The following is a 22,663-nucleotide window of genomic DNA, read 5'->3' as shown; positions in this document are numbered from 1 at the left end:
ATGGCGCACGGTGGCCTCATTTTACTACAGTAAACCAAAGCCCAGCCTGTCCCACGCCCTCAGGCACCAGATTTTCTCCTCCCTTTCCAGCTCCCCCCTACGGCCGGGCAGGGCAGGGCGGGCCGGGGGCAGCACCCCTCCCTCCCCCCGCAGCGCTCGTCCCCAGGGAGGAGAGCAGGCCCCGCCGGCGCGGCGATCGGGCGGGCAGGGCAGCACCTGCGCCGGGGGCCGGCCCGCCGCAGGAGGGAGGCGCGGCGGAGGTGGGCGGCCGGGCGGGCCCGCCTGCTCCCGGGAGCTGCTGCTGGGCGGGCCGGAGCTCGGCGCTCCCCTGAGGTGAGGGGCGGCAGGGGTGAGGGCCGCTGGCCTTCGCCCCCGGGGTGCCGAGGGACGGGGTGTCCTCGGAGGAGCAGGTGGAGGGGAGGCGCGGGGCCGTTGCTGGCCGGCGGGTGGAGAGCGAAGGGCGCCAACTCTTTCCCCCGCGGGACGTGGGGAGGTGCCCGGTGTGAGCCGGCCCCGGGGCGGCGCCCACGGCCTCAGCTCCGAGGCCTCAGGCCGGGGCCCCGCCGGCAGGGTCACTCCTGGGGGGCGAAGGGGGTTTCGGCTTGCTGCCGTGGCGCTGAGGCGGCGGGACCGACACCAGAAACCGGCCGTGGGGAAAGGTGCGGGGCTGCGGCTTGCTAAATGGCTTCTGCCCGGAGCAGAGGAGCTGACCTCCCCCGGAGGAAGGCACTGGCTCTTTCTTTTGTTAGCCGTAAACAAATAAAAATTAATTTATTTCTTTAGTGACACCCTAAGGAGACGGAAGGGAAGTCATTAAGCCAGTCCTCAGCTTGATCAGTCAAAATTAAATCGACTGCAGGCACTTCTGCAGAAATGCTGAAGGGCTGTGGTGAAGGCAAATGAGATTAAAGATTGCTTAGGTGCTTAAACTGTGCGTTTCCGTATTTTACAGGTTTGGGCTTAAGTGTTGGCACTTGGAAGGGTAAAGACACTTTCAGGAAATAACATCCCTGTAATATTTAATACCAAGTTATCAAGGGAGTATTTTCTCACCAACCTATTTTCAGGCCAGCACAGCTCTGCCTGTACCTAACGTTTATCCAAGCCACAGGCGACATCTGGTACTGCATCTGTTGACACCGACGGGTGCCCTCTTAGAAACTTCCAGGACAGGGGTCACAGCCTGCGCCTTCAGGTTTGCCCTGCCGTCAGTGGCGGTTGTATGCACCCTCATGCAATGCGCTGGTGTGTGCTGGGTTAAATACTTCATGTAAAGAGACAACATCAGAGAAGCCAAGATTCATGTTCTTAGTGGACACCACACCTTGTCCTTGCAGCAGAGAGAGGAGAGTCAGAGCAGACCTAGGAAATAAGCTAAGCGCAATAAATGTTGACTATAGAAACATTACAATTACTTGATGAATAGGAAAATTTAAAGAAAAACTTCCTTCTTTAATGATGTTGCTTGTATTTAAAGGGTTTTACTTCCGTCACTTCTTAAGGAAGTCTGTACTAAGTCTTGAATCAGTATGAAAGGGATATGAGTGCTGGTCAATGAATAACTTTAAGCAGAGCTGTAAAATGAACTAGTTTTATTTCTCTGGCTCAGGAAGCTATTTTAGAAAGCAAGAATACATGTAAGAAACAAGATGTCTCATGCCGGGAGACGATACCAATATAAGCAACACAGGCACCATGAGAACCGTGGATCTGATAGATACGAGGAAGACAGAAGAGTGAGAAAACCATACCCGTACAGTGCAAGGTACGTCTTTATCACCTTAAAGAAACATATCACGGTAGGTCTATAACGTCTGTCATCTTCTTTGTTTGCTTTTAAATACCTTCATATTACAATAGTAAAGAAAGCATTTACTCAGCCTTGAAATCGTGAAGTATGAGCACGCCACATTTGGAATCAAGGAGCTATTTTACACTAAGAAATTTAACCTTTTTCTTTGTATTGAACTTGAGAGGGGGCAGAAAGATAGGCTATGTGACACAAGCAGATGTGAATTTCCTGGGGTTATCTGGATCAAGTTGAGTCACAGGTAGGTGAAGTGTGGCCATGTGTCAGTACAGTTCCTGAGGAGGCTGGTCAGCAGGTGGTAGCAAGCCATGGCTTGCCCAACAGGCATTGCTTAAATGAGAATGTTACATGACTGAGACCAACGCAGGGACATACTGAACTCTCAGGTTGCTCTAGTTCAGCTGTGAACAAGTTCATATTAATCTAAACCAAAATTAATTTCAGTAATCACAGCCAATAAATTAGTACTTGTTTAAGTGTCTAAGGCTGTTTGCAGCACTTGATAGTGGATCAGCCCCTATCAGCACAATAAGCAGATCAACTAATAGAAGGTTTGGAGTGACAAATAAACTCTTGGGATATTACAGTTCTCCTTTCAGCCTGGCTAACCTACAGCATATTAGAAGTGAGCTTAGGCTGTTTTCCTTTGAGTGTGTGCCAGTGATTGCATTGTTGAGAGAGAGGTCTGTACCTCTAAACAACACTGGCAAAGTGGCCATGGCAGTAAGGTGTTCACTCCTGTTTAGTCTCTGGGGGCATGATTGTAGGGCAATTTAAGAATAGAGGCAAAGAGGGAGAGGAAATAAATATAGTTAAGATTATTGAAAAGCTGAAGTACTGAAGTACTTGCATTTGAGCAAGAAAAACAGGATGAGAATAAAAGCAGTAGTGAAGAGCACTGTGTGGACTAGAAGGACAACTTATGGCTAAGTATAAAACATTTGGATGGTGGTAATCCTATTGTATTATGAAAATAGCTAATGAATTTTTCTTCTGTCTCTCTTAAATCATGAAAAATTGGAGAGAAATGGGAACAAAGGTCAGCCTAAGAATCATCCTCAGAGGCTGAATGACTGTCCTTAGCAAAAGCAGAGATCAGGAGGGGATATAGTTAAGTTATCTTGAACATGTTAGAAGTGAGAGCAGCAAATGCCAGGAATGCATTAATTGCACAGTGGAGGAAAAAAAAGGGTTGGGTTTTGGGGGTTTTTGGTGGTTTTTTTTTTCATATATAGCGTAATAAAAGCAATGTGTGAAAGGGTAGCTATAAAGTAAACCACCACTTCTTAGTAAAACACTTCCCTAGACTTCTTGTTTTTGCTGTTAGTTTTAAATGACTGGACACGTAGACTGAAAATTGGCGGAAGGACCATAAAGGCCAACAGACCATCCGTGTATCCACCGGGGATTAGAGGAAGGGAAGCGGCAGCAACAGATCTGTAACAGCCATGGAGATAATTATTAGAGTCAAGCCGAGAATCTGCGGGACACCAGCCGTCACTACAACTAATTGAAAAACTTTTCTGTCAGTTGTTTTGATGGAGTTTGGCTTAACCTAACAGCATTCCCCCAGCTCTCATGACAAAACCAGCTGCTTTTGTAAGGAAATTTCAGTATTTTGCTGAAGACTTAGGCTGATGGACCAAAAGACCTCCGGATACTATAATGAAATAGATGGGAAGAGTTTCATGGAAACTGTAATTTCGGTGCCTGATACTTTCATCCCTTACGAGCAAGACTTTCTAGCCGGAGTATTTCTCTTTCCAAATGCATTTCTGTCTCAAACTCCTATACCAAGCTTACTCTCATTGCTGAGGAGAAAGAGTTGCATTATCCTGAACTGGAAAGTCCTGAAGGAAAACAGGAGCAAAGGTGGCCAGAGTAGGCCGTTGTGAGGAAAAAAGCATCTAAAAGAAAGAATTTTTTTTTTTTTCCTAATTGTATTCTGTTGCTGAACATTAGGGGGGTTTTGTTTTGGGGTTTTTTTGTTTTGTTTTGTTTTGTTTTGTTTTCTGGCAAGTAGCAGAATACAATAGAGAGAAGCAGCTGCATCAGAAGTACCAAAGGGATTGCTTTCAAGTTAACTGGGAGTCTTATAAATCACACAGCTTATTTAATTTATGTGACACAGCTGTGCAGGATGCTTTGGTGGTTGCACAAGACACAGGACAAAGGTCAGAAAAATCAGAAATGTTTCGGCCAAATAGAGCTGTTGGCAGCTACACGCAGAGATGTTAGCATTGGTCTTGTTATTGAATGTCTTAATTAAAATGTAAAAACTACAAAGAACATGATTTAATGTGGATGAATGAGATAATATTTGTAAGTTGAATCTGGAATTGGATGAAGATAAACCTTAGTGCAGTGCAGTGATACTAAGAAACAAAACTACAGTTGAAAATGCTGATCTGTGGATAAGAAATTCAAGATAAAAACTGAATAGGGAGAAGACTTTTAAAAATAATAACGCTGAATGAGACTTAAAGTACCCTTTAATAACAAAATCATCCAGCTGTACCTTCAAAAAGGCAAGCTCCAATTCTCCTTCAGATGAGGGAGAACATTTAGATTAGACCAGACACTTACAAAACAGTTTACAGCCGATGTTTCTTCTAACCTGAGTGTTAGCTCAGTTGAAAAAGGGCAAATTGCCGTTTTCCCATAGAATAATCTAAATCTCACCAACCTTAAAAATCATCAGGCTTCAGATGTGGAGCTGTATGTCATTGCAGCAAAGTGGACGATTCCATTTTGAAGTATACAAATGAAGAGTCTAATCGGAGACACGAGAAATTGATTTTTTTGGGTCGATTTTAGATTCCTCTTTAAATATCATCAAAGATCTCAAAAAAAGAAAAAAAAGAGAAATATTTAAATAGGCAATTTTTTCCCCCACTTTAAAATCTTTATCTGTTGCTTTTAATAGCTTTCATTCTTTTAAAAGACATCTTTGTGGGACGTGGTAATTGGAAGTACAGACTTGACAAAACGCTTACCCATGAAATAGTTGTGCTACCTTACACATTTATTATATGAAAATATTTCTCATTTTTATTCTCTGGGCTGCTATGGACTAGCTAAAAATGTTTGGTTTTCATGAAAAAGCCTTTACTTGTTTTTACGGGAATAGGAACTCTCCCCACACCCTCCTCCTTACTACCTTTTGCAAGTAACCTAAATAATTCAGCCTACTCAGTGAGTACACAGTTTTCCAAAATAACAACGATCAAGTGCAAATACCCTTGTGAACATGGATTTATGCAAGTATTTGGGATATTTGCTTTCAAAACATGCAAGCAAAAAAGATCAGACACTTACGAAGCAGGCTAGCTGGTTCCACTAACAGGAGCGTCTGCCACTTTCTCATGTTCTGATGTTCAGGGGAGAGCATGATCTAATTTATATACATTAGTTGTTTACTCCATTGTAGATCAACAGAAGACATCCAAGGTGGCCAGCACTCGAGGACTTTCACTGTTTGCTCAGACCCTGACTCTAAAACCTCAGGAACCGCACGGGAATATTTTGGCCCACCACCAGAATGTTATCCTCCCAAGGAAACCTTCTCAATGAAGTGTTCAAAGGTATGCACAACAAGAGGTATGTGAGATTCTTATTGCCTGCCATCCACTCCTCTCCTTCCAAGGACTTGTCTTGGTTTTGGTTTCTGTGTTTAGAAGCACAACAAAGTAAAGCTAGAGGAATATTTAAAAAAACAAAACAAACTGGAAGAGTTAAAGTTAATGAATGGCCTAACTGCGGGTTACTAGCACGTTTTAGGCATCTAAAGGCAAGATTTATAGAGATATTTAGATACTTGAAAATGCATCTCCAGAGTATGCATACAGAGCATCAGAGTGGGTCATGTGTGTAATCACTCAGGTTGTGCAGCAAGAGTTAACCTTTGGGATTTAGGAATAAAATAGATATTTGCATCTGTAGGCAATTTAAAGATGGCTGTTGAAGCTTTGATGCTAGTTTATTTCTCACACATTCTTCTCAGACTTTTTATCAACTCTGGATTTAATCCAGTCATCCCTGATACATCTTTATAAAGCAACATTGTGGGAGACAAAACTATTTTATGGACATGAATCCAATAAAACAGCTCTTGAGAAATAACTTGGTTTTTTCATAGCTAGCAAGTGACTACAACAAGCAGAGAAATGAGTGTTAATGTGGGAGGAAATCAGCCTTAACACTTAGTAAACTCGTTCCCGTAAACTGAAAAAAATGGCACTAAAATATCCATTACACCTTTAAAGTTTTCCCTCTTCCAGGACAATGAGCTTTCTCACCTTGTTTGTAAAAAAGGCCCACTGCAGTCTGAGTTGGAACTTGCAGCTAGGTGCAAAGTCTTTGGCCGAAGTCTAAATAGCCTTTCTCTGTCCTCCGGTAGAGAGACAAATGAAGAGTTTAGCTGTTGGAAGAAAATTAAAATACATATTAGATTATTTCTTCACTCCATGAAGGAAAGTTAAATAACACACTCAATTTGCTCTTAATATTTCTCTGTATGTGAATATGTGAACAATTTTAAGAGTGAGCTGAACTATTTTCTCTTATAAATATGTTCTGTGTATTTGTATGCAGTTTGTTTTTCATCTCTAGGAGATTTAACTCCAACAGTTAGTAGAGCATATTTAATGATACAGGGACATACTGATATTTTATCCCTGATAAAATTGTATCAGCAGTTTCTTCTTCAATAATACTAAATTATCGTTAGTTGTCTGAGAAGCTCTAGAAAACTCCATGCCTTATTTTATCACAGCTTTAGAAAAATGAAGTGGCAAGTTATTTTTAGTTTTCAGTTTCACTGGTTGTTTAGACTTATGGATAGCTTAATGTGACTTGCTGGGGGTTTTTTGACCTGCATTTGCTTCTCATTATTTCAGTGCATTAAACATCATTAACATTTGCAAAATGTCCTAGTTTTGGATGCATCAGTTGATGATGATGATTTCACTCCCACCCCTCTCCCAGGTATTGCTCGGTATTTTCCAAAAATTTAATACCCGAGCTTGCAGTGGAAGAGGGAAAAGAGATTATGTAGAAAATAAACCCTTTTATTAGCAGTTTTACTTCAAAAAATGAAAAGATATTGAAGGTTGATAAGATTACGAGAATGTTAATCCCCTATTTAATTTTTCAAAGTACCAAGATGTGGCAGAATTTCCTAGAATTGTTTTGCAGAATTCTGTATTCCCTGCAGTCATAGTAAATGTTACACATGAAAAGCTACATGAATTGTTTACTAAGAATTCAGTATATGTGAGCTACAACTTCTTACAGCATGAAAAGTTTCTGTAAATACTTCTTAACCATCTCTTTCTTTTGCCAATGATTTATCAGCACTCTCGTGAAATTCCCCCTTCCCAATTACCATAATTCTAAAATAAACTAGTATCAAACAAGGCTGGGAAATCAAGTGATGTACCACAGTCTTTTCCAAAGCAACAACTGAAATGTGAACCTTAGTTTCTGACCATGCATCACTCTATTTTCACTATGTTTTTTTTTTTTTCCTTTTGCCCAGCGAATATACTTAGCTCTTTGTGCATGTTTACCAGTTTGGCAAACTAGAGAGGAATTCTAAAAACCAGAGCTCTGAAAAGTATCTCCTTCACCCAGATACTGCCTTGTTCATCCGTCCTTTTCACCAGCAATATCCCAAAAAGCTAAGGCTGAGTTTCAGAAATAGGCAGTTATTTTTGCAGTGATCATTCGAACATCTTAGCTGCAAGCAGGAGCAGAAAAAAGGACATCGTTCTCCTATCTTTGTTATTCCCACCTTCCCTCCCTAATCCCCACCCCCTTTTTTTTCCTACAACCGCATTAAGACAATAAACCCAACCCAAATAAAATGGAAAAAACAACTGATACTGACCCGTTTTCCGGTAGGAAACACTTGATACCATCTAAGAAACTTCAAAATATTCTGCTCCTTTTTATTCCTTTCATTTTGAAAGCAGAAGGAAAAAAGTCTGTTAAAATGTAATGATGTGAGCAACACCTGTTCAAAGCCATTCATGTAGGATCACGTGGCTAGCAGTACTGGATCAGATGAGGCACCTAATTACGCATCCTCTCAAACAATGTATTGGAGTGCAAATTTAGGAGGACCATCAAAGTTTGGACCAGTAGAGAGTGAGCTGTTCTCTGGAATACTCTCCAAACTTCAGATTGGTGGAATTTTCTGAATTGGAAAACTGCATTCGCTTTTGTCATGTTTAATACCTCTTTACAGACCTATCAAATTTGTTTAATCTTTTTCTGAATCCCCTTTTGAATGTTTGGCCTCCACATTGTCTTATGACAAGGAGTCCCACAGTTTCTTTGTGCCATTTGAAGAAGTACTGTTTTGTTCCCTAAAACATTTCGAAGAAAGTGTCTCTGATTCCGGTGGTATTCGAAATACCTAATGATAATCTCATATATGCACCTTCTCCATGAGATTTATGATTTTAGAGTGATGTCTTCTCTTTCTCCCTGTCACTGTGCACCTATTGCTTCTTCATAGATTGAAGAATAGTCAGTTCTGTCCCTATCAAGAGCGAAGTCTTTCCAGTTCTGGTTAGCTTGCCAGCGTTACACCTTTTCCAGATCCATTGTACCCTTTTGAGATGGGCTGACCAGAACTGCACTCAGAATTCAACGTGAATTCCCAAAGGAATCAGACATCTGCATGAAGGTTCTGGTTCTGTAGTCCTATCCTAATGCTTCTTAGCTTTTGGTGTGGTGTTTGACTACCAGTGAACACTGAGCTGATGTTTTCAGAGGAGGCTATCTGATGTCTTTCCTGAGTGGAAATTATTTGTTTAGAGCCCATCTGTGTGCTCTGTAGATGGGCGGCGGGGTGTTTGTGTATATGCATGAAGTGTGAGGTTGCGTCTTAAACACTGACTTCATTGATTTCTCATTCAAGAGCTTGAGCTCTCAGCAGCCTACCAACTTTACAGTTGGCAATCCTGAAGAATTTTTTGTGATTATTATTAAAACAGACTTCACCATCTTACTTTTCAGTCTTTTCAATTCATTAGTCTGTGCATCTACCATAGTTTTTTGGTGTGTACTTTTGAGCTGAATCTCTTTGGAGTCCCCACTTACAGCCTTTGGGCCATGTTGCAGAGCAGTCTCAGGATGCACAAACTATATTTCCTTCAGATAAAACTAAATGAGAGGGTGAGCTGTAACTACTTAGCAGGACTGTCCTTTGTACCAAATTAGAGCTAAAATGAAGTACTTTTCTCTCCCCAGAAAATACCTATCATGTCGCCCCTAGATCTTCAGCTCCAACTGTTTAACTCTACAGATCCATTCCTATTGCACTGCTAATATGGGCATAACTAGTGACAGGCAGCATAAAACAGAGATTTCTCTCTTAACTCTATTTGTTTGAAAACTGGTTGTTTCCTCTGACTATTTTCTTTTAACCACTACTAACCTGTGAGACGATCTTTTATCTTACAAGACCTTGTGTCATTTAAGAGCACTACCACTTGGATTGCCTTTCTTCATACATCTGCTGATTCTTTCAAATTACTTCCCTCTAACAGACTTTTGACTCTTCCCTGCTATACTATCTTTATGTCTGGTTTCTATATGGTTGTTTTCATAGGGACGTCACAATTGTGGATCTGCAGATTACAGATTCAAAAGGCAATACAAACACAGAAGTCTGCCACCTTCTGTTTCTGTAGTAGTGAAGGACACTTAAGGAACAGCTTATAGACTGGTGTCAAGCTGTCTAGGTACAATTATATGGGAATTGGAAATAAACTGTTCGTGATAAAGACAAATCTTTCATCAGCTAAGGAACTATTGCTTGCAGTAACCATTTCTTACTACTTATGCACAATAGTGCATGCCGTTTAAAGCAGCACACGTTGAAAACGACAAGAGTTTTTGGCCTGGGGATACTTAGAGCTGAAATTCTTTCAGAAGAAAACTGCTTTTCACAGCGCAGGTAAAATTTTTGTAGTTCTCTCTTCTGTGTATAAAAACTAAATTAGTAATCATACTTGTCTTTCAAAGGACCCCCCTCGGGGTGGGATTCAGTGCTTTTGGTTACCAAAGGGAATGAGAGGAGTGTTCAAGGCTGGCTGCCATGCTGCTACCTTCACCTTAGAGAGAGCAAAATCTGAGTTGAACCCAAGAGTGAATTGCTGATCTTAAATCGGTCATAGATATTTGGTCACTTGACCTTGAAAACTTTTCATTTTATTTTTATTATGTATATTGATGTGAAAGAGGTGGAGCAATGCAATTCCAGGATAATGCTTCCTTTAATTTTGCGTAAACAGTGGAGGTAAACTAAGTTTCTCCCATCTTCGGTCAGCATGTGACTCAGGAAATGCTTGCGCTTTTGCCTTGTATAGAATTTTACTGTGCTGGTCATAATTTCTGAGCTAATAATTTTTTTTTAATTCTTCAACCCACTTGGCATTTAAGGGAGACAGCACTAAAAAGGTTAGAAAACAGTTTGTGGGGGAGCAAGTATAATTGAATCTCTGTTCTTTGCTACCATGAATGCAGCTTTGCGCCATGAATAGTGTCAGATTTCTTAAGCATATTGTAGGCACTTCCAAACAATCATGCCTTTAGCCTACATTCTAACATCCACAATTGTTAAAACCTTCAGACCAATTTCCTCTCAGAAAAAGACAGCATTATGGTTTGTAACAACCAGAAAAGTCTCCAATTTCAAGCATAGCCAGGAGGAAATATCAAACTGAATTTATTTGGAGGAGGAAATAGAATTAGGGAGTAACAATTACTTTCTCCAGGATATATTCATGCATTAACAAGCCAGCATTAATTCAAATGTAAACATCTATAAGGTTTTGTTTTTACAAAACATAGTCGATTTTTTTTCCTGTAGCTATGCATGCTGGCAAATACTGATAGACTGGAAAAAATGCTGAGGTGAAAAGTCACCCTGAACACAAGGTTCACACTAGTAGGCACTTGGTTTGTGTTATGCCATTGTTCATAACCATTATACTGCGGCTGTTGTGTTGCTCTGTTACGTCCTGATGCCGTTCTTCTTGGAGTTCAGACGTGGGAGCGGGAGGGGAAAAATATTTTGCAGAGCACTTGTATCCCTTCGAGTGCTGTGGAGATGTTGGGGGAGAACAGTGGTCTGCTAGAGGCATTGGACTGAAGTAAAAGACCTTCAGTAGCTTCAGTGATGTGTGTTCAAAAACACGGAAGGATCATTAAACGTGCATAATGCAGGTGACTTTGTGGATGAAAACAAGCATTTGACAAGTACATTCAGCAACACATTAGATCTTCTCAGCAGTGGTCAGCAGGATACTTACCTTTCTGTGGAGGCACCCAATAGGATTAGAAACTGCTATATTTTGTAGTCACCATCTTCACATTTTGCCCCTACAATCTGCCGCGCTTGGCTCCTTTAAATTGTGCTCAAGGCTGTCATACACTGTTTCTGTGGCTGTTAATTTCAATGTATTTCTGCTCTAAGAAGGGAGCACTAAGGTCCCCTGTAGTCTCATTGTAATTAGATGGCTTCCGCCTCCTGTCTGTTACAAAGTATATTTTAAATACAGAGTGACTAACAGACTGAATTTGCCATCAAGTTTTTTGATCTTGTAATTGTGAAGACAGAGGATATTAGTAGTGGGAATTGGATGGAGCTGTACAGATTAAAATAATCCCAGTTATTCAAAATGCTTAATTAAAATTGCACATTAACAAGATACAGTGGCAGAGCTGCAGGCAACCTTGTGGTTCTGAAGTTAAAGTATTTCACTTGGAGGTAAGTCCTGTTTGCTGTGAAACACAAATAGCCATGAGCAGTTAGCTCTATAAAAACATGCAGGGCAGCTACACTAGTTGCAGATGCCAAATGTTACCTCTAGCAAACTGTTTCCTTGCCAACGTATGGGACTTCACTCTGCCCACGTCTTAATATAAAATCTTTTTCATCCACCTTTTGGCATTGTGCTAACATGTACACTATTGTTTTTGGAGACGGCAGAATTACAACTGAGAAGACTCGCATAAGTTGGCAGGGGAAGATACTGGCAAAGTTGATGTTAGCTTTTAGGTATGTGTTAGACTCTAGTCGTGCTTCCCTACTGGGAAATCTTAGTTAAGTCTGCTCTCTACCAGTATAGAACAGGAGCTGCACCACATTCCTTGTAAGACCACTGGGTTTGTCTTTCCCACATCTGACCCAAATTCTGGGAACGAAGAAAAACTCAACTTTTTAAAAACTGGCTCTCAAAGCTAATTGATACAGCAGACTGACTATCTAGTGAGTGTAGCTCTAGACTGTAGCTCTATTTGTTGAGCAGGTGATCTCAGCTCACTTAAAGGAGAAAAATCCACCCAGTCAGGAATGTTGCTCACCAAGTGTGACAACCCACAATTGGTAAAGTGAATGAGAAGCTCAGGTTCACAGGTGCCTCCAACCTGACCTACCTTCAGCCAGACTATGATTACTTAAAGAGCAATAACAGCCCAATCTTTGTACTTTCTAAAGGCGGCTTAATTTCAGTTCAAACGGCGGGAGTGGCTATGGAAAGTTGGCATAAGGAACAAGAGTGTTTCATTGTTTTCTGAACTCTTTTTTAAAAAAACTCCTGCAAGTTTGTTTCGATACCGAGACATTTGTTTACTACTTGAAAAAACTGTGGGTACATTAAGAAGAAAAAAGGCCATTTCCTGAAACACAGAACATGAGATGACTGCACAGAGACCTACCAGTGCTACAAATACATGAACAGCCTTTTACAGCCGTTGTATTTAAATCAGTATTGCCAAGTGCTACAGTTTAATGCAAGACCTTTTGTTTCCCACCCTCTCCAAAATTGTGGAAAATGACTCATGCTCGTTAACAGGAGAGAAGTCAAGAACATGCTAGAAGTGATGCTTTAAAGAACTACTTTAAAGTAGTTAAAGGGAACAAGTAAACCAAAGCTGTTGTTCCCCGGGGCTGGATTGTACTGAAACTGTGTCTTGATGGCAAGTAAATCTTAGTGTCATACAGTGGTGGGAAACTGTGGGGGTAGAGGCTGATGCAGTAATTCCACAAATTAAGTCCACCCTTTCCTGTGAAAATTGGACAGCACTGTTTAGAGGATGGGAGGGTATTAAGCAGAAGGAATAGAGCAGGTGGGACAGTAGTTTTTTAAGGGAAGATGATACACAGAAAAAACAGGACAATACATTTGGATCTGTGCACTCTGATTGTGAACGTAAGGCTTCTCTGAATCATGAAAAACAAGGCTGGTCATCCTTTGAGATTTCCTAATGGAGTGATTATCTCGACTAAAGAGGGACAACTTACTAAAAGATAATAATAATGCCTCTTTCTAGAGCACATAAATCATTTAATTTTCCCAGTTTTTAAATATGTTTCCATTGATTTCCAGTAAGGCAGATATCTCAAATGAGCATAAATGTGTTGGGCACTTATGTGCCATTTAAATTCAGTTGGCTCTAAGTACGTAGTTCCCTTGGGTCCTTTGAAAAGCCAAGATTCTGTTGGTATTACATTGCCTAACTCTTGTGTTTTAGGGTTGGGTTGTGTTTTTTTCCGCCTTTGAACATTAATCCATTAGGGAGACTTTAGCATAACTCAGTGAAAGCTAAATCCCTCCACTGGCTGAAGAAGACAGAGACCTACAAAAACAATGGTGGGGTGGGGGCTTGGGGGGGATTTGTTCGTTTACAACAAAGCTGTGTATTGCCCTGATCCTGCATCAGTGAAGTTGGTTGAATTCTTGTTACTGGTTTCCGTAAGATCTTACTTTGTACTGGTATACGTAAGGGGAATAATACCGTTAGCAAGATGTTTTAATACTTTGCATCGAGATTTAATATTTTTAATCTGTTGTGACTGTTGTAATTTCCCTTGTTCAGTTCTCCTCTGCTGTTTTGTTTCTTCACAGTTTTGTCCCCTTCCAAAAGCAGAACAAAACCCCTCTTTCCTTTGACGTTTTCTCCCCCTTCCCCCTTATCTATTCCTCCCGCCACCGACTCAGTTTAGCAGAGAGGTGACCAAAGCTGCGCGTTGAGCTGTGCCTTTACTCTCTGGGGAATGCCAGACCTGCACTGGCAGAAGTTCAGCATTTGAGATCCTTTTCAGGACTGACTGCTGCTTTTGTAAGTCACTATATATGGTCAAAACACTTGTCTGCTCCTTTGGAGAAAAAAAAAAAAGATTACCTCTGAAAAGCGGAAAGCTACCCAAACTGGAAAAAAAAAACAAAAGACAACTTCCAGTGAGAAAGGGTGGGAGAATGATTTTTAATGTGTGTGTTGGAGCCTCTCATTCCTCTCTTCCCTTCTCCTGGAGTGACCCATAATGGGATGCGACACAGGCGCTGCTGACCTGTGCGTCTCCTAGCGCTGCTGCCCTGCTGCTGGGCTCGAGGTGTCTGAGAGGGACAGCCGGGCACCCCTGGGACTGCCAGCTGGGTACCACTGGTCTCGGTGGTACGTGGCCTGCAGAGGAAGCAGAGGGAGAAAGCAAACCAGAATGGAGAATGAAAAACAAAAAATCTTAGAAGTACACAGGGATGTTAACTCAAGAGCAGGGAATGACACCAGAAGAGATAGGAGAAAGAGTCCATGTGCAGTCAACAGAGGAAAAAAGTGACTACTGTGCCAAGATGCAGTGGAGGGAGACACTTTGAAGGCCTCCTCTATTAGTCAGGCCCTCATGGGGTCAGGGAACTTCAATAGAAAGAGCCAGAACTGTCCTGCAGATTAATTTATGTCAGCTGCAAAAACATAGGAACAAACATGAATTGACCATTTTACTTTATGTACCCAGGTACGTACACACACTGTGATCCTGACACCTGAACACTGGGGCCATCCTGCCACAGTGCCTGGATGAAAATGTCTCTTTACAGCTTCCGACGCATGAGACTTGAGCACACAGCTGAGTTACTGGGTACCACACGGTCAGCCGCAGTGTAGTTTTATGAGGCAGAACATGCAGATTTAACAGCTCACCTCACCTGAAAAGGAGAGTTTCTGGTCTTTCTCTGGTCCTGGCTGCGTTATTTCCCCTGCTAAACTCATGCCAGCCTGATTGCTCATCAGATATGCTGTGAGTCACTTCAAGTTGCTAAAGTTGCAGGAAAAAACAGCAGCACACAAGAAAAGAGTTGAATCGTTTCCTGCTATTTTAATTTATTAAAACAGCTCTTGGAAGGGTCTAATGCTAGGCCGGAGTTACTACTGGGCAGGGGAGAAAAGTGGTGACTGCCCAGCCAAGGGTAGGAGCTGTCAGAGTAAGGTCAGCTGCCTGTGGATCTGTACCCTTAAGAGCCTGCCTGGCTGCTTTGCTGGACGTTTGAGACCAGCATTTGACAGAAGACAAAACCATTTATCAGTGGGTTAATACCAAGGCAATAGCCCAGCATGCACCTGGTATATAAGGGAAAGAAAACGTGAATAGTAGATTAATACTATAAATTGGAAGGCTGCTGTTTGTTATAGCAGGAAGCCTACTCGCAGCAAAAAAGACTGGATTCAAAGTCAACAAGTATGATACATTGAAGTTACTATCCATTGCAGATTTAGATTTTATGGAATGAATGAAACAATTCTCTGGAAAGCTCCAGCAACACCCACTGTCTTTTAGATTGCAGCCGTTCTCCTCACCTTCAGTGCTGAAAAGCAGTGCAGGAAAGAAGCATGGGAAAGGAAATGGAAATCCAGGAGCCCAGACTTGAGTCTCGTTACTTGCTCAGTATGGAGAGGGTTAGTTCCCAAAGCCAGCTGTTCACTGTGCTAATTTTAATACAAATCAGTAACATTTTAGATAGATCCCAAGATTTTGAGCTTGAGAAAGGAAAAAATAACCAAAGCAGTGAAATTCTGAGATTTTCAGACCTCCTGTTATTTTACACTGAAGTCTTGCAATGTGTTCATTGTTGCATGGGATTAGGGAATACTTGTAGAGGTAAGTAACTTCCCCATAGGAAGACCTTTTGGCAGTCTAGTTTCTGCAGCTAACTCTTAAGATGACATAGCTAACCGGCCTGTGAAAGCAGGAATGGCAGCACAGACTCGGAAGCGTGGCTTTTAACTCAGCCCTTTCTGCCAGCGATACTGCTTGTATGTCACTGCGAGTATGTGTGTGTTGTTAGTATACCTTGACAGAGGTAAGATTCAAAACGTAACTGTCCTTTTATTCCTTATTTCTCAAGACTATCCTGTTCATACTAGTATAGTAGGATCGGGTATTATCTTGTGACTATCACAGATCAAGGTTGCATGAGGCTTTTGGGGTGCCCAGGTCAAGATCTGAACATACTGTAGGGCTTAATATTTCCATCAAAGTCCTGGTGATTGTACAAGGCCTTAGGGATTTCCACTAATTGTCTGCTACTTCCACAAACCCTGCTGGCTCTCATTGTAGACCTGTAATTCACAGCTTCGTTCTGCATACTGCTTATCATTTTAGGATTTTCTTTAATACAGGAGGCTTTGTTATTGCACTTTTTTTTTTTTTAAAGTTAATCCATGTGATGCAAATAACTGGTGGAGTAACTGCTAATGAACCTCTCTCCATTATTTAATTACTCTAATCAATTCTACAGCAGGCGTGTGTGAAAACTCTACAGGTACATACAAAACCTGTCCAACCTGAATGCCCTGTCTAAGGAAATTTTTCAAGCATGCCATAAAAGCATCTACTGCTGCAGTTAAAAATACAGTAGACCTACATTGATCATATTTGTCATCCCATGAGCAAAGAGACATGTTCTGCCAGCCCTACTGTGGTACCAGCAATCGGCTCAGTGAAGTTAAGGGGTTGCATGCAGAATTTGTGTGAATACATAAGAAGTTTTATGTATTCACAGCATCATTTAGGATTGGGGTCAGTTATAAATGTGGGGAGGTTAGCAGCAGGTGCTGACTACTTTGACAACAGATAATTGCCTTTTCTAAAGCTCAGCAAGGTGATGTACAGGAAAAGTTGATGCTCAGTGGGTCAGAGTGCCTCACCAGTCATAGACGAAAAGGAAATTCTGAAGACAGCAGTAGAAGAAAGCTGATTGGTCATGAATTCTCAACTTCCAAGTTCCCAAACATATTTAAAATTTATGTTTCCCTTAATCAAATGGTCTTTCCTCCCGGTAGACTTGTAAGAACTGCTTCCTGATGGAGCATCTTTGAAATCAGTAGTCAGCCCTTAAAAAGGGAAGTGGCCTTTTGCGTCCAACACTGTCCAAGGGCCCTGAGGACCTAAGCTGACTCCCTGTATTTGGAAGGCATATTGTACAGCTCAGCTGAGCAGACAAAAAATATCTGATCCAGTTCCAATGAATGTCCTGTACAGCTATTACTCTTTCAAAATATTTTGAACAGTCCTGGTAAAGTTATGACTCTGTAACCATTAAAAACGTTGAGTCTTTTGGCTGCATTGTTTGAATTTGGTACAAGGAGTTCCAAATCCTGTCTCACGGACCAAGATTTAAATTTCTCTTTACATTTAGCTTCACAAATACTTCCTTTGAAATATTTGAAACCTCCTGAACAGATTTGGTAACCAGCATGGTTATTGCCCTGCTTCACAGAAATGGTTGTGTGGAAGGGTCAAGGAAAAGGCATGTTGTCATGCAGAAATCAGCATCACCTCTGAAGAACACATACATAGAACTGCACGCTTAGTTCCTCCTCAACAAGAGCACACAGAGAAACATGCTGAGCCTCACATACTCTGTTCCCAGGTATGACCACCACTATCACTGCTCCCCTTTGTGCTTCTGGGATGGTTTGCAAGGCCACGATGTGAATGAGCTCAGTACCTACGTACAGCTGTGTTAGCAGAAGTGAGGGGACCAGTCTGGGTACAAGGTGAAGCAGGAACTCCTGAAGTGGCCAAAGGCGCTTGTCAAACCATTGCAAGCACCTTCCCCTGAAGAGCAAGCACCAGCAGTAAGGTGCTCGTTACCTCAGCCCTTTGTGGAGGGAATAAGAAGGGGCAGAATGGGAATATCCGATAATCCTTCATGGTGGCTGTCAGTGGCTTTCCTTAGTTAGAAGCATCTGGCAACACAAGAGAGGAATTTGTCTAATTCCCTTGCGTGCTGCTTCAGCCCTTTCTTTTCAAGCCCATACAGCCTTGACAGCAACTGAGCCATTGCTCAAGAAGAAAATGCCACGCTGATCAATGTTAGCAGCATAAAATGAAAGTCTGCATGCAAACCGCAGATCCTGCCCCACTTTAAAGACAAATATAGGACCACTGTGTCGAGCATCTTACATTCTTGGCTGTCAGACTGCAATGGAATAATAAGATTCACAATTCTGTAATTAACTTCAGAACTTGAGGGGCAACACGCGTGATACACTAGAGGTTTTCATTTCCCCAATAGGCAACTCTAGCTGTGCTACGCTTCAACATCCGTCATGTTTACTAATCTTAGTCTGACCCCTAGTGAGCTGTCACAGAATAATCAGATTTATCTAACAGATGCTGCACCTTCCTGACAGGCAGCTACCACAAAAAGAAGTCATTTATCCACTTTTTTTTTTTTTCTTAAAAAAAACGTGGTTACCTTTATCAGTAGCATAACATAAGAAAAAGAAGAGACGAGTCAGCTCAGAAGTCATAAGGCTTTCTTCTGAAGGTGGGGGTGTGGAAGAGAACACATGACCCAGTATCAAGTTCACTTACTTACACCTCTGCATATAAGGTAGTTTTTTGCCTCCTTCCCCTCCTCTTTTTTTTGTGCAATCAGGAACTGCTTCTTCAGATTTATGAAGAGATTTTTATCTCTGAAAGAGATGAAGTGGAAGTTGCATCTGGTTAGATAATAAGTTTAAATCAACAAACACTTAGAAAGACAAAAAAAGGGTGTAAGTTAAAGCAGTAAACACATTTTAAAGGACCTAAATAACTTGCACAATTTTTTAGAAGCTTCTAGGTTTTTGTCAGCTTTAACCTCAGCATTTCATACTGGATATTTCTTGCTCAGTGTGTTTATGCCAAGTAGTTACAGGCCAAAATACAATCACTGTGCGCTTGCCTTGGCAATAACACAAGCACAGTAAAATTTTTATGGATTTCTTTCCCTGCATGAAGATCCATTTATCAAGCACGCTGACAAATTAAAAAAAGTAATTTGCCCAACCTCTGAAATGTACCCACGAGAGCTAGTGCTTTTTTTTTTTTTTTTTTTTTTTTTAAGCCGTGCTCTTCTGTAGCTGTAGCCAAGAGAACTATCATCTCAGTAACAGTGCTCTCTGTCTATGGTTTTGGTGTACTTCTGTCACCCCCAGTTTGCACAAGATGTGATTTTGACACCTATTCCCATCTTTCTGCTCCTTACAGGCATTTTGAAATTTGTGGAAATCATGGTTAACCTCCTGGTGCTGATTTGCGTGGGCGCTGCCCAAGCCTCTGTTGCAGGCTTCACGTCCCTTGGCGGTCTCGGCACTGGATCCTTTGGCCTGAATTCAGCCTATAGCCCCTTTGAGGGCACAGAGCTCCGGGAGGTGAGGGAGCTAGACATGCAGTTCACCCAGATGAGAGCTCCTTGCGTGTATGGCGGAGTAGCCTTCAGCTTAACAGCAGCAGTACTTACCCTTGTCTTCCTTGTCGTGGGGGCAAAACCCATCCACCAGCTCAGGATGGGGCTGCTGGCAGGCGAATGTGCCTTCAACCTGCTGGCCGGCGTGGCGTACATCGCAGCGGTTGGCCTCTACCTGCATTTTGTCAGCCAGGTGAACTCCACAGAAGTTTGCAAGAGGCGCGAGAGGCTGTATGCGCGCCGTGGTTATACCTCCATGAACTGTGTGGTCCAGGGCGGTGACGCAGCCGTCGGCCTTTTTGGTGTCACTGCTGCCTGTTTGTACTTTGCCAGCTTTGTGGTCTGCGTCCGTGCTATCCGAACTGTCCGGGCCTTCCAGAGCCGTGCGGCCGAGGCTCAGCACAGCCCCAAAAGCAGCATTAGAGACAAAAGCGTCAGAAACCACCATGCCATCCACAGGACCTCTGAAAGCTCCCACAATGTCCAGGCTCTGGCCACGTTAGTATGAAATCAGCTCTAGGACTGTGCCAGAGCGCTGGAGCTTCAGCAAGGGACGGGCACCGGGCATCGCATGCTAAACAGGCGATCAGTCCACAATGTATTGTCCTACAAGGTGCTGAAGTGTGTATCGAATCACCAAATGTAACAATACTGCTATAACATGATGTAGTAAAATTGACGTTGAGCAGATGTTTTAACAAGGTTTTTTGTAGCAGTCTCTCAAGCTGGACTCCTGCATTTAAATGTGTTTGATTGATTGTAATGTTTTCATCCTGCATAGAGCAAATCCAACCAGCAATGGGTTGTTAACAGGTTGCAACCGCAGTGCTGCCAAACTTGGGCGAACCGCCACTTCCTTTCCTCTCCCATGACATAAGGAATCGAATGCACAGCTAGGATGGGCAGCCTTCAACAGATCCTGTGCCTGTTGATGCATCCTATTGCCTTACGCCACACCGCTCACAAAGCAAAGGACACTGCTTTTCTGAATCACAGCCGAAGCTACGCTTGTAACCTGTTTCACTTGGGCTAATGAAGCATTTTTATCTTTTGAGTCACGGGGGTTGACACGTGCCAATCATGCGCTCCCTGAGGAATGCTGCTGGGAGGAACCAGCTGCAGTTTCAAAGGCAGCATTTTGGTCCTCCTCCAGTTCTGTACTATGTTTTCCTCATCTCACTGAGCGCAGATCAGAACCTGAGAGGCAGCACATTGGTCAGCCATTAGCTTAGTAAAGATACCGCTTGCTTCTGTAACCACCTAAACGAGGTTTGGCTTGCTGACTTCACAGCCAGTGGTGGGCAGAGCCCGAGTTGGGAACACGCTGGCTGCCCTGGAGTTTTCCATGGGAATGCTGTAACAATGACAGAAAGTACTTGTGTCCTTCCAATATCTAAACACTCAAAGCATGAGTGAACAGCAGTAATTGTATGCCCCCAGGGTTGAGAAAATAAATTTAAGAGAACATCTTTCAAGAGTCCTTTGTTTGAGGCAGATGAAATAGATCACTGGTCTTCATAGATGAGGGAGTGAGAAAAAAAGGCTGCTCTTGAAGTACATAAGATTTGCCAGGCAATTTTTATTCTGGCTGTGCTCACTCTTTTCAGTTTTGTCTGGCTCAGAGTCATTGCCCAGATGAGGCTCTTTTGCACCACCGTAGAGCTTATTTATTGTATACTTTTTATATGTATACACACACACACAGATCTCAAAGGATTATGTTTGTGGTAATATAAGCTAAACAAGAAAATGTTATGGTTTTGTTAGAAGCAATTACATAAGCCTTTACAACAAGTATTTAATATAATACCTTAAACATCTCTTTAACACTTTGAACATCAAGAAGCTTCATAGCATTATGATGCTTATGAAGAGGCAGGAGTGAAGAGTTTTTCCAAACTTGCCATGACTCACAGTAGTGATAGAGTAATGAAATTAAGACTTCGATTTCTAGCTCTTTGCCCAAACGCAGACCTTGACTGGTATGCTGTAATCGGCTGGAAAGTGTGTTACAGGGATGTCTGGCATGCCGCTAAAGCCGCAGCTAACCACTTGTTAGGCATTTCTGCCTGCACACTTGGTCCTGCGCTGCCTCTGCATCTTGCACATTTTGAATGCAGGCTCAGTTACGTGATGACACGCTGTTATTAACATACACAAACAACAAAAAGCAGCACCTTGAAGTGACACATTCAAAAGATTAGAAAAGGCTGCAGATAAGAATATATAAATCTTGACTCAGTCCTTAAATATGTGTGTGATACGAATTTTAATCTCAGGGCTTCTTACTCTGCCCCATTCATTTTTGAATGCTTGCCTGCCATCGCTGTGCAAAAGCAAGAGTCCTCTGCGAGCATCGATTCTGTCTGTTTTTTCCTTGTGTGTGTGGTAAAGGCCTCATTTGCAAGGTAATTCAGTCTTTAGAACAAGGTACGCAGAGTTTCCCTGTGGACTATTGCTGTAGTGTTCCTCCCTTGGACACTTGGGTTCCTCACAGTCAATCCCTTTTGGGTCCCTTTCCTGTTAACAGGAGCAATTTTATGCATTTTACAGGGAGAGTCAAAAAGTAGTTGCTAGTTACAGGTGCTCGGTTGGAGACTCCTGGGACCCGCTCGCTGCCCGAGCATCCGGTCGGTCCCGGGCACGTTCTCTCAGCTCCTCACCCAGCTGCCTCCCTGCATTCACCATCCCCTCGTGTCTCTCACCTCCGCAGCCTCAAGTTTATTCCTTATAGCTAATCTAAATCTACCCTCTTTTAGTTTAAAACCGTATCCCTTGTGCTGTGACTACAGGCTCTGGTAAAAAGTCTCTCTCCATGTTTCTTATCAGCCCTCTTCGTACATTGAAAGGCCACGATAAGGTCTCCCCCGGGCCTTCTCTTCTCCAGGCTGAACAACCCCAACTCTCTCAGCCTTTCCTCACAGGAGAGGTGTTCCATCCCTCTGATCATCTTCGTGGCCCTCCTCTGGACTCGCTGTAACAGCTCTGTCCTGTGCTGAGGGCTCCAGAGCTGGACGCAGTACTCCAGGTGGGGTCTCACAAGAGTGGAGAAAGGGGCAGAATCGCCTCCCTCGACCTGCTGGCCACGCTTCTTGTGATGCAGCCCGGGATACAACTGGCTTTCTGGGCTGCGAGTGCACATTGCCAGCTCACATCAGGTTTTTCATCCATCAGTGTCCCCAAGTCCTTCTCGGCAGGGTCGCCCTCAACCCATTCATCACCCAGTCTGTACTGATACTGGTGATTGCCCCAACCCAGCTGCAGGACCTTGCACTTGGCCTTGTTGGATCTTTGTGAGGTTCACATTGGCCCACTTCTCAAG

At 42.6% G+C, this 22,663-nt stretch overlaps 1 pseudogene; it reads left to right on the top strand.

Annotated features, from left to right (window-relative positions):
* On the top strand, positions 1-19,942 carry LOC142078375 (MARVEL domain-containing protein 3-like; annotated as a pseudogene).
* Positions 19,943-22,663: the final 2,721 nt, after the last annotated feature.

This window comes from Calonectris borealis, chromosome 2, assembly GCF_964195595.1.
Source record: "Calonectris borealis chromosome 2, bCalBor7.hap1.2, whole genome shotgun sequence".
Classification (NCBI taxonomy): Eukaryota; Metazoa; Chordata; class Aves; order Procellariiformes; family Procellariidae; genus Calonectris; species Calonectris borealis.
This window is presented reverse-complemented; position numbering and strand designations above follow the sequence as displayed.